A 13,182-nucleotide genomic window follows, 5' to 3' on the forward strand; every position below is an offset into this window, starting at 1 on the left:
TACATTATTGTTGAGACGCAGAGATTTGGTGAAACACTTCCAGTGTCCTGGGAGGGACCAGGAAGGTAACCAATTACAGGAGGGGAGAAATAGAAGGAGCTAATCTTCTCCATCCTAGCTTGCCTTTGCCCCAAACTCTTATGAAGAATTAATTCACTCCTCTGGGGGATACTAGGAAACTGAGGTTGTTACTGGCAGCCTTCAAACACTATCCTTAATTTATGGATATTTACTAAACCACATAATCATCCTGAGTTATCCCATTACAGGGCTCAGCAGAGCTGAGGTCTGCAGCCCTGGGTGTGAAGATCAATTGTGAGAGGTTTTGCAAATGTGTGTAAGGGCTTATTAAAGAGAGCATGAGTGTACAATTATTTAGGCTCCCAACATGCTGCCCAACAAATGGATCCCATGCGTAGGGCTTGGCATCCTTCCACTGAAATCCTTCCCCTTAATTGATTTAAAATGATAATTCAATTAAAATAATTATTCTAATCAAACTTCGTATCTTTTTGGCAGGTTCTATGGGGGCCTCTGCCCTCAATGTTATTTTAGTATTTTCTTTATTTGTTTTCTCACTGCGCTGACTTTGGCTCTCTGAATCTTTGGAAAATTTTACATCATTGGGTAGTCACTGCACCTCTCTGGAGCTTTCCACTCAAACCACAGGAAAGGAGGGAAGGAAATATCCTAGGAAGATGCTGTGACTTTGAATTTTGAACAAGTGGGGGCCAAGAAACAACTGAGAATGATGTATGGACACCTCCCCCACCTATTCTCCTAAAATGCAGACTTTAGAATGGCTGGTCAGCTTGTGAAAGCTGTAGAGGGAAGATAAGTGGTAGTCCCATCTCTCTCATTCTTGTCTTTTTTTTTTTTTATTTCCTCATTAGTCTTTCAGTGGCTGTCGCACTCTTGAAATGTCTAACAGTTGTATCAGATCTCAGGAATTCTTCTAGTTTTTGAAATATAATCATAAAAGTTCGCTCATTTCTCCTACATAACTATGTCAGAAACTAGGTAGAGCAGATCGTCTTAGGCCCATTTTAAAGATGAGGAAAAAACCAACACAGAAGGGTAGGTAGCTATACCAATAGCACACAGTTAATACTGGAAGGGCTGTCACTTTCTAATTAGAAAACCACACAGCAATGCAAGTGAAAAACAAACTATGTCTGTATTGCAATTTCTTAGCATTAATGCAATTTGCAAGGATAGTATGATTTGTATAACAATTTTTGCTTTAAAAAATGTTTCTGCCTGTCCTAAAAAAATAAAAAAAAAAGACTCCAGGTGCACTTTTGCCTGAGGGATGCCATACTCTCAACCTAAATCATTGATGCCTGGAAATCCAGCTGTGGCCTCTTTCACTTTTCAACCATGCTAATGAGCATGCAGAAAAGATCTGCAACAGAAGAGACAGGCCTCTTTCTCGTGCTACTCTAAGTTGAACATTGGATCAGGAGTTGAGAGACTTGATTCAACAGCTCTGCCACCGATTAGCTATGTAACTTGGGAAAATCCTTTTTATCTCTCTGAGCTTCAGAGTACCCACTACACCTTTGGATTCTAGTAACTGTTTTTAGCCAAAAGAGCCTCAATTTTTGAGATTCCAATATTATCCCACTTGAAACTGTCTCTAAGGGAAAAAAAAAATGGGCTTCAGCAACAGCAACAGGTCAGTCTTGATATCTTCCAGCAGAAATTTTACCCTCTTGATCTAAGGGAACTCCTATTTATCAGCATATTATGAGTATACCTTTTTTAAAAAATAACTCTGCAGTACCTTTGATGATGCTTTGATGGAATGTACATTTTGCTTTTATACTGATGACAAAATAGAGGCCTGGAGAGATGTCTTGAGCATCTCATTATGTACCTGTAGAGGCAAGATAGAGCCTAAAAATGAGGAAGAGGGAGGAGTCATGCCCAGGGAGCCTGAGTGGGAAAGCTAAGAAGCCTGAGCAAGGGCTCAGACTCTGGGTCCCAGACCTCTGACCACTGGTTATGGTGCTTCTTTGCAAATTCTGCTCTGAGTAGAGGCTGTCTCAGAATTTACATTAAAAGCCATATGGAAAAATCAAAGGAAGGAAAGGGGCTGTGGGAAATGGCATTAAAACATCATTCAAAAAGAAACTAGGTCAGACAGAAAGTTTCTTCCAAACTTGTTCTCTTCCAAATTACTTCTATGTAGGATTACCCATTTTAAGTGAGCCAGCTTCCAGAGGGAACCCCTTTGTACATGTACTTTGTCCATCACAAGTGTATGAGGCTAACAAATTGAAAGCAAATTATATTTATATGTATATGAAAACAATTTTTATGTACATATATATGACCCAGCCCAAATTGCAGTTTTTCTTTTACTCCTTTTTTCCTTTTGGAGAGAGAGTGAGGTAAGGGAAGGGGCAGAGGGAGCAGGAGAAAGTCAAGCCGACTCTGAGCGAGGAGACCAACATGGGGCCCAATCCCATGGCCCAAGCCAAAACCAAGAGTCAGATGCCCAGCCAACTGCACCACCCGGGCAACCCTTCTTTTACTCCCTTTAAATGTCATTTTAAATGTCCAGAAAGATGAAAAGTAACAAACAAAAAGAAAAATCCTTTAAAAAAGTAACCAAACTAAATCATCTCCTAAGGCCATTTTTATGCAAAAAGCCTATTCAATAATTGGTTTCTACTGTAGGAAAACATTTGACCAGCTGGCCCCTTAAATCTGTGGATGTATCACATGGTGAATGTGAGGGACATGCAGAGTCCTGGGCTGACCTGCAAGCATTCTGATTCAGTAGTTGTGAGGAGAAGGAACACGCACCTTAAATGAGAACTCAAGCTGATTCAGCTGGCACGTGACCCACAGACTAGATTTTCAGAACCGCTGCCTTGGATAGTTTCCCCTGAAGATTCTAACTTATTAGTGATCGATAAGTTTTCTTGTGACTGCTATCATTTACCAAGACTTTTTAGACTAGTCTCCAATAGAATATTGGTTTAGAGGAACAAGCAGAGGATTAAGAACTAAGAGGCCCATTATAAAATGAGTTAATAAATGCAGGTATTATTACATGGGGTGATTAACATCACAACCGCAAAATCCAGATCATTATTTTCTAAATAATGAAAATCAGCAGCAGGTATTATGATAATCCTGGTGTGGTGCTTTAAGTCGCCTTTCTATGCCTCACATTGGTTCATGTACTTGATATTGGGAAGAAATATTCAAATCTATTTAATATAAATGATATTTCTCAAATACCCATTTTGAGTCAAACCAAAACACTAAGCAAGGAATGAAAGAAATAAGACATAAACTATTAACCTCTACTGAAGAGTTAACGTGCAACCTCACAGAATTCATTTGATACCAGAATTCATTAGAAGTCCATATTATATACACAAAGTGCGTACAGAAGGGCTGAGAGACACACAGCAGAGAATCAGACTTCTGGCTTAGAAGGAGTAAGTCTGAGAGGTCTTTGTGGAGAAAGTAAATGATGGATAAGGTCTTAACAAGACATGATCTTTGAACTCATTGGATGGGACAGTCTTGAATCCTGGCTGTTGCTAAGCCTAGTAAGATTGTCTGCAACCATGGGACAGAACAGTATGTCCCTCCTTAACCGGAGAGGTTCTTTTCTCTCCCTTAGTTTATCTTCCAAAACTAAGCTGACAACAACTGTAAACATCCATCCATACATACATATATTTATCGAACCATACATCCATCCAACTATACATTCATACATACATACATTCAAGTAATCATTCATTCATTCAATCTTTCATTCTTCCTATCAAGGACTGAACTTTTTCCTGGGGATGCAAATAGGATGTAGCCACAGAGCTGTTCTCAAAGTATGCAAAAAAAGAAAAACCCCACACAGCTCATGAGTGAGAATTTCTCAGTGTCACAGTTGCATCCCAGTGAGCTCAAACTAAGTAACCCAGAAAAGTTCTGTCTTTTTCATACTTCTCTTTTTCCAGATTAATTCATTCTGTCCAGCAAGAGAGTGACTGGAGAGATAGCACAGTATTATGATTCAGGATTCTGGAGCCCAACTGTATGGTGTGAATCCTGGCTCTAAGTAGCTTATAAATCATGGCCAGTTGTATGATCCTGAGCAATTTACAGAACTTCTCCAGGCCTTAGTTCCTCATTTGTAAACTGGGGATGGTAAATTAATATATGTAAGTGCCTACAAGTTCCATAGGGGCACTATGTAAGCATTCACTATTAAGAGGATGCCTCCTTCCACACCAGTCTGCTGCTTGAGAGCAGGAAATCTGTAGCCCCCAACTCAACCACAGATGGGCACCCCCTTCACAAGAGCATCTGCTACATGCTAACCACTCAACATGTGCTTTCCTATGTGGGCTGGCCTGGGAGCTCTTTCTTTAAGCAAACCTGCATTTCCTTCTGGCCTGAGAGCCATCATCTTCAGTGATATGAAAAATAGCTGGCCAACATCCACTCTACAATAATGCTCCTACCACACTGCATGACCACTCCAGGTTACCCATCAGGATCTTGTCAGGCTAAACCATTCTTCAACACTGCCATACACAGATGCCCTCCCAGCCCTTCCATCTTCTCCCTTTGTTCTGTTTAGCCTAGCACCTGCCCTCATTCTCTGTATCTACAGTAACTGGGAGAGCCTCAGACAAGCACTCATTATTCTCCAAAAACACCTTCTCCAATACTTCTAACAAATGCTCTGCATTTACACTGAAATACTTCTGAGAACAAGATTCCATATACTTTCTTACTATTTCCTTCACCTTAACCTAATAGATGAAGAGATCCCAGACAAAAAGGAACTGGCTGTACTCATAAGTGAGAAATATATGTGAGCTGATAAATATCCTCCCCCACTAAGACTTATATCAGAGCTAGAAAGTAGACTTCGTTTCATGTGTCAACTCCAATCACTTGGTGTGAGAGTTCTGTTAAGAGGGATTCTGAGGTCATATCTGAGCTCAATAAAAAGTGGGCTGTGATCAGATAATAGTGTGTACCACAGGCTCAGGGATGTGGAATACTTTTTGATATTTGCTAGACCTTCACTAGATCCTTCCATCAGTCTGTATACTAACATGGTAAAGTTAAGCCTTAGAACATGCCACATGTATATATATATACACACACACATACACACAAACACACACAAATTATTGTGTCGACCCTTAGACAACACAGGAGTTAGGGTCACTGACTCCCCATGTAACTTTTAACTTCCCCCAAATTTAACTACTAATAGCTTACTATTGACTGACCAGTAACATGAAGGGTCAAATAATGCAAATTTTGTATGTTCTATGTATTATATACTGACTTTTACAATAAAGTAAGACAGAGAAAAGAAAATTTTAAGAAAATCATACAAAAGAGAAAATACATTTATAGTACTGTACTGTATTTATTGATAGTATAAGTTTATGTAGCCTGTTTGCAAGATGAATCATCTGTCAGTACCCATGTCAATATCATTTTATATGATACAAAACACTGTAGATGTTATACATATTACTAAGACCAAACATCAAAAATGAAAAGATAATGTGAAAAATAAAATTCATATTTACTTACAGGTATGATGATTCATGCACTGATAATGAAGAAGCGGTGATTTGATTGCTTTATGGTAGCCTAGTGTAATTGATACAAATATTTCATGGTAGCCTAGACTATACACTAATGAAAGAATCATTATAAAAATTTTATGGCATACAGTATTATAGTCATATCCATGTTACATTTTTTAAAAAGCCACTTACCTATGAGGATAGGATTGCAGTTTTTCCAATTATGAAAGAGACATACTTACATTAAGGTAATTCTTTGAAAAAAAAGTTATAAAATAGCACAAAAACACATCATTTTTATATGAAATATCACTCACCTTATGCCTATGAAAGGATAGGCTGTTCACTTCTATACAATGTTCTCCACAATGAATACTTAGGCAATAATGACAACAAAAGTCTCATGCAGTTCTTGGTGTACAGTTAGATTTTCACATGAAGACACTCATATACACATACAACAGATAAGCTTATTAGCTGTACAGCACGATGACCATTTACAATTCACTGCGTGGAAGTAAGTCATCATAAAGTCTTCATCCTCATCGTTTTCACACTGAGCAGGATGAGGAGGAAGGGGAGGTGGCAGGGTTGGTCTTGCTGTCCCAGGGGTGGCAGAGGTGGAAGAGGTGGAGGGAAGGGAAGGCAGAGAGGCAGGCACATTAGGTGTAACTTTATGGAAATAGAATGTAATTTCTGTCTTTTTTGCTTTTTCATTTCTCTAAAAATGTTTCTATACCTTACCAATGCTTCTTCCATTGTTTGCTTTAATTTCAGTGTCCATATCATAGAAGGGTCCATGTCATAAAAGAAGTCAAAAGCAGTCTTGAAGAACTGGACTCCTTCTGCAAGACTGTCTGACATCAGTCTGTTTTCCCACACTGCTTCTTCTACATCTTCTTCCTCATTGTCGGCACTGATTCAGAAGCGTTCATCTCTATCAAGTTGTCTTCTTGATAGAGATGTTAATTCCTCCGGTCCCTTCACCAGCCCCCCACCTTTTTTTTGCCATATCCACAATCTCTTTCATGATTTCCCTGATTGGCTCCGTCATAAATCCTGTGAAGTTATGCACAACATCTGGATATAATTTTCTCCAGCAGGAATTTATTGTTTCAGGCTTCACAGCTTTCATGGCTTTCTCTATAACAACAATGGCATCTTCAATGGCGTAATCTTTCCAGATTTTCATGATGCTCTATCAGGGTTCCCTTCCATAACATTGACAATCTTTTCCTTGGAGTAACGTATATAATGAGCCTTAAAGGTCCTTATGACCCCCTGATCTAAAGGCGGTTACAGACATTGTGTTTGGGGCAAGCAGATCACTTCAACGCCTTTGGTATTAAACTCATGGGATTCCAGGTGGCCAGGGGCACGGTCCAATCTCAAAAGAACTTTAAAAGACAGTCCCTAATTGGCAAGGTACTTCCTGACTTCAGGGACAAAGCATGGATGGGACCAATCCAGAAAAAGAGTTCTCATTGTCCAGGCCTTCTTGGTGCACAGCCAAAAGACTGGCAGCTGGTGTTTATCTTCTCCCTTCAAGACACAGGGGTTAACAGCTTTACAGATAAGGGCAGGCAGTCCTATTCATAAAGCAGACCGCATTTGCGCAAAACAGTAGTTAGCCTATCACTTCCTGCCTTAAATCCTGGTGCTCACTTCTCTTCCTTACTAATAAATGTCCTTTGTGGCATTTTTTTCCAGGATAGAGCACTTTAGTCTGCATTAAAACACCTGTTCATGCAGATATCCTTTTGCCTCAATGATTTTCTTAATGGTATGTATGAGCTCATCATCTGCCTATTGGTCAACAGAAGCTGCTTCTCCTATTATCTTGACACTTTTTAAGCCAAATTCCTCAAATTATAAAACCATCCTTTGCTGGCATTAAATTCTCCAGCTTTAGATCCTCTACCTTTTTTTTTTGCTTTGTCATAGAACAACTTCGCTTTTTCTCAAATGATTAATTAGAGTCTATAGGTATGTCTTTCTTGTAGCAATCCTGCACCCACATAAAAGCTGAATTTTCAATGAGATAAAAAGATATTCTGCAAAAAGTGCAAGGTGTTTTGCACCTGCTGGTATAGCTGCAGCAATGGCTTCACAAATTTCCTTTTGCACTGGTTTGTTTTTGTTTTTTCACAATGGTCCTTACATTGGGTTCATTTATCTTGAAATGGCGGGCAACCTCAGCTGTGGACTTCAATCTATGACACATATCAAGCAATCTGACTTTTTCTTGTAATCTCATGACTTTTCTCCACTTCTTGGGAGCACTTCCAGCATCACTCGTGGCACTCTGTATGGGTCCCCTGGTGTTATTCAAGGTTTATGGTATTGCACTAAACGTGATGAAAAATATGCCAAGAACTGCGAAAGATCAGTTTTTACTGTGATACACAATTTACTGGAGAGATGAACTGCTCACATGGAGGTGATTAGCATCATATGCATTTTAAGCAGATACCTGCAACACTTGAGCTCACCACAATAGCAACAGGAAGTGGCTATGAAATTATTACAGTAGTACAGTCTGTACCACAGTGAATTTTATGCAGTTATGATTTAATACTGAATCTTTACAGTTGTTCACCTTTCCCTCAACTATGAGTGGCACCATGTACAGTCTGTGTTTGTGAGTGTAAGTTTTGATAAATTTTAACTTTTCATAATAGACTTGTGTATATTTTATGGTATCAAGTGATAAAATAGACTAGTATCTACATATATTTTATGAATCCATGTCATACTTAACTTGTTCTTAATTTTTTTAGTACTTCTAGACGATGCAGCTTGTCTACAATTTTAAATTGTCACAAATCTCCCAAAATTTTTCCAATGTATTTATTGAAAAATCCAAGTAGAAGTGGACCCACACAGTTCAAATCCATGTTCAAGAGTCACCTCTACTCTGATTTGAAGTATATCCTAAAGGTTAAATATTCTCTCCACTATTTTGATCTCTCTAAAATCACCCTGGGATTAAAAATCTTCAACAAGGTCCCAATTCACCTTGAAATGTATTTCTTGGGAAGAACAACCTAAGCTATTATCATCTTATCATTAATTCAATTTCAGAGTAACTAGCTAGTCACCTAACAAGGGCTTATGGGAATGTATCCAGGACATGTAAGTTTTGACTTGGAAGATGAAAAATAAAGGAATTTGGGGTACTTTCCCAAAATACACACCCTGACAGGGTTCTACAGTGCAGCCTGGACAGTCATTACGGGACATGAAGGCACAGAGTACTGGGGAGAATAATAAGTGGTCACAAAAATGAATTGGATTTAGCAAGATGGAGACATCTGAAAAGCATGCACCATCTGCTTCACAAATTTGCTCATCTCTGGGCTTAGGGGCTAATTCTAACTTTCCAAAGTGTGTAAAAGATATGCAGAAGACCAAAGTCACTCCTACTCACCAACTAGATAAGGTAAACCCGTTAAGGTCTATTTGGCCTGCTAAAGAGAATCCCAAGGAAGTGAAGGCAATCAGCTCAGTGTTTTGGTAAAGGGAACTGGATGAAGGGGTAGAGAGTCTCTCTTCCCTTCTGGGATTTGTCAATCTTTTAATATTGTATTTCACCTATCCCTAAGACTATTCACATATTAAAATCTCTAAAATCAGGATGCATCTTACAGTCAGAACATATCATAGTTTCACTGATAACTTTTTTCTTTTTAATGGAAAATAAAATATTGGTATCTATTACATTGATGGCATCTTAGACACAATGAAATACTGTATATTGGAAGGGTGGCTATAACACATGGGAATATACAATACTTTGCCATCTCTTCTGTGGGATTCAGCCACAATCAGCACAGCCCTCCAAGCCTCTGTCTTCAATTCACCAGTTGTTTGTGGAGTCCCCAAGATTCCCAGGCACAGTGATCATGTTTGTGTGGCTACATGAAAAATCTTGTCAGAAAGGGGAAAGACAAGGTGGCCCTATTTATTTTAATATGTCTTCAGCTATTTTAAAGGGCTTTTCTTACTTCCATGTTGGAGGTCTTCCTACCAGTTTGGAAGAATGCACCCCTCCCTCAATTCCCCAAACACACCAGTTAAATTTTAAAGCTTAGGAGTTTTCTCTGTGGCCCTCTGTTTCCCTTAGATCAGGGAACAGCCAGTGAGAAAGGAAGGAATGCTTTCAGAGTGTCATTTACACCCCAGAGGCTCTGTACCACCCACAGTCTTCCCTTTTTGCCTCTCAAATGAATCAGAGCAAAATTAAATATCAAAACTCACTCAGACACTCCCAGTTTCTCCAGGCCTTCAGTCCAGCCTCTGCCAATTGGTGAAGAATACGGCTTAGTTGAGCTCTGGGAATATAAAATAAAGTTGCTATTGGTGCCTTGTCAATCAACATCCAATCCCATGCAAAGGCAGAATGTGCAGTCATGTGCCTACCACATGTAGAATGTTACTCAACCACCTTGGAGGAGGGAACAATTCCTGCAGGGAAATTCTTACAGCCCAGACATTTGACTCAGAGATCCAAGGGGGAGAGGAGAGAAGAGAAGGATCAGGAATGAATTCATGGCAGGTATTAATGTAATGCTGACTTCTCCGGTCTTGACCATCCAACTATGCATAGGGAAGAAAAAGAGAAAGAGGACAGACAATAATGAATGGAAAGGAGAAAAGAGGGCAAGAATGTTCTCTTCCAGAAGCATCGCCAGGGGTATAAGGGACACACACATTCTCTAAAAGTGGCACTCCTCAGAAAAAGTTCTTAAGGTGCTATGTTAACGCCACTACTGTTAAAAAATATATAGGTTAAAACGCATCAAAGAAAACAACATGAAAGCAAAGAGAAGCTAAGAGAAACCTATGTGGGAAAACCTGGAAGCAGAGAGTCAGCTTTTCTCTTTCCCATAAATAATGCTACATGGCAGTCCATGACTCTGCCTACAGAGACTGGCTTTGTCAGGAGCCAAGAGATGGTGATAAGGAAGAGCCTAAGTTGATGGTCATCCAGGTGGACCTGAAGGAGTTTATGCAAGGCCAAGAAGAAAAATCAAGAATTTATTAGTTGCGTTAACTGGCTAACAGAAAAAATACATTCATAAATATGTGCTTTCCCTCCAGTGAATATAATGATCTTTCTCTCAATCAATTGGCCTGAATCAATGTCAGCTGGGAAAGCCCTAAAGGAGGATGGTATCTTCTCAAATTCTACCTCCCAGTGTTATTTCTCTTCAAATTACATTTGCTCATGTCTACAGAGTATTAAGACACTCATTGATTTATCAAAGGACCTCACAGGAATGAAACAATCTTCAAACTCAGACTTTACCAGAATTGACAAATGCAGCAGTTCCCTGTAGAACAGCTAAGACACGCAGAGGAACCTGAATATCATTGTCCTAAATTATCTGGAATAAATTGCCCAAATTCCCCCACTTAAGGCAAATGAACATGCCTCTTTCTCTGGGGACTGCGTGAGAAACAAATACACCTTTACTTGTCTGATCTACTCCTTTGTGGTTTTAGGTGGGGAAGATCAAGTCATACAACCTAATCAAAAAGAATATTTTTCCTCTTTAAGTGAAAAAGCTTAAGAAGAATTCCTCACATGTGTACAGAACTTTATACTATTCTAAGAACTCTCAGCTGTTATATTTGATGCTCATAGGCATTAAAGCCCATAAATAAGATGTGTATTTACAGTCATCCTACTACTGCAAAGCAAACCAACAGTTTTTCTATAAACATTACATACCAGTTGCCCATAACCTCAAAAGATCTTTCTCTGTATCCACTCACTGCCCTTTCCTTTCCTTTTCCCTAAAGCTTTTTTCCCCTCCTATGATTAGTCCTGCCTGTTTTACAACCTTTATTACTGTTGTTATATGTACAGGTATTTGCATTTTCGTTGCCTCTGAGGATCTTTATTCATAAGATGGTAAATCTCCCCCATTTTCCTTTTCTTTCTTTTTTTAAAATTCTCTTTTGTACTCCCATACCCTGATCAAATGATGCCCACATGTTTCACAACAGATTGTGTTTTGTTTCACCTTCACAACTCCCTTCTCCTGGCCATACCCTTTCAGTACTTATGCTTATTTTCCTTGTGATTTGTATAGAAAGTATTTACTCGCCCTTCCTTACCCTGGTTCTGTTTCTGCTGCCACAAAGATAAGCTGATGTTAGTCTCAAGCCATCAATTTCAAATATGGAAATTACTTATTTGTACAGAAAATGCTTCCAAAGTCTTTCTTCTTACAAACTTTCTTCTTAACAAACTTTTATTCTTCATCCCTGCCACAGGATTTTAAAGTTGAAAGGGACCTATATGAAATCTAATCCAAAGGTCTCATTTGAAGGTGACTAAACAGGGATCTGAACCCAGGCCTCATCAGCTTTGGCCTTTACAACATATACTGATTTCTGGCCCCAATCACCTCTCCTGAGTCTTACACTCAGAAATCATTTGACATTATCACCTAGTGGCCCAAATGTATTTTGAACTCATTTAGATGCCATCACTGAGCTCCCCCCACCCCACCACCACCCCCGCAGCCCCCAACTCCTCCTTCCCCCCTCAAAACCTGCCGTGCCTCCTTGGTGAACATACCACCATCCACCAGATGTCATCCTTTTTTTTTTTTTTTTTTTTAAATTTTATTTATTTACTTGACAGAGAAAGCGAGAGCACAAGCAGGGGGAACAGAAGAGGGTAAGGGAGAAGGAGGCTCCCCGCGGGGAGCCCGATGCAGGGCTCGATCCCAGGACCCTGAGATCATGACCTGAGCCGAAGGCAGATGCTTAACCATCTGAGCCACCCAGGCGCCCCACCAGATGTCATCCTTGATGTAGGTGTCATCCTAATTCCTCTCCTTCTCCCCCAACCTCCAGCTCATCTCTCAATCTGACTCCTCTTAAGCCTCTCCATCACCAGCAAAGTTCCGGCCGCCAACAGCTCTTTCCTGAATCACCGCAACACCTTCCTGAGTGGTCTCCTTGATCCCCCTCTTGTCCACATCAAATTGCAACCATCTCTTGCAGCAGACACATCAAAAATTAAAATTTGATCACATCACTACCCTGATTAAAACCATCAACGAGTCCCCCACTGCCATCAAGAGAAAGTTTGGATCTGCAAGTAGGGCTACAAGGCTGTGTTTTGACCCCTTATGTCCAAGCTCATCTTTGACCACTCTTACATCACATTTCAAACCAAACCTCCTTCAGTCATTTAGATGAGTCATGTTCTTTCCCACCTATAGCCCTTTGCATGAGCCATTCCTTCTGGCTGCAAGGTTTTCCCTCTTCCATTTTATTTGGATAACTGGCAAGCTCCTATTCATCGTTCAGGTAGGAACTTTAGAAATATTTCCCCCCAGATCGCATGCTCACTTCTTGCAGTTCTTTGCTCCAATGTCACCTTTTTAGACAGCCCTCCCCTCACCAGCATTTCACATATCAAAACCTCATGGATTATGCATCCATTTGCTTATGCTGCTCTGCCCCTTCACCACCTGTCCTCCTCACCACCACATTAGATGATTTTTAAGCACCGTGAGAATAGGGACCCTGCCTGTCTTAATCACTGCCGAATCCTCAGTGCCTAGTAAGCATTTTT

General features: G+C 39.9%; 1 long non-coding RNA gene across 2 annotated transcripts in view; it reads right to left on the reverse strand.

Moving 5' to 3' along the window:
* Window positions 1-8,849: 8,849 nt before the first annotated feature.
* The window catches only part of LOC144379356 (uncharacterized), a 45,661-nt gene continuing 41,328 nt past the window's right edge, over window positions 8,850-13,182 (reverse strand). For both annotated transcript variants that reach the window (XR_013442185.1, XR_013442186.1), the window contains exons 2-3: window positions 9,843-9,916; window positions 8,850-9,499 (exon numbers count right to left, since the gene is read on the reverse strand). This is a non-coding gene — a long non-coding RNA (uncharacterized LOC144379356). The remainder of the gene's footprint in view (window positions 9,500-9,842; window positions 9,917-13,182) is intronic.

Source organism: Halichoerus grypus, chromosome 10 (assembly GCF_964656455.1).
Source record: "Halichoerus grypus chromosome 10, mHalGry1.hap1.1, whole genome shotgun sequence".
NCBI lineage: Eukaryota > Metazoa > Chordata > Mammalia > Carnivora > Phocidae > Halichoerus > Halichoerus grypus.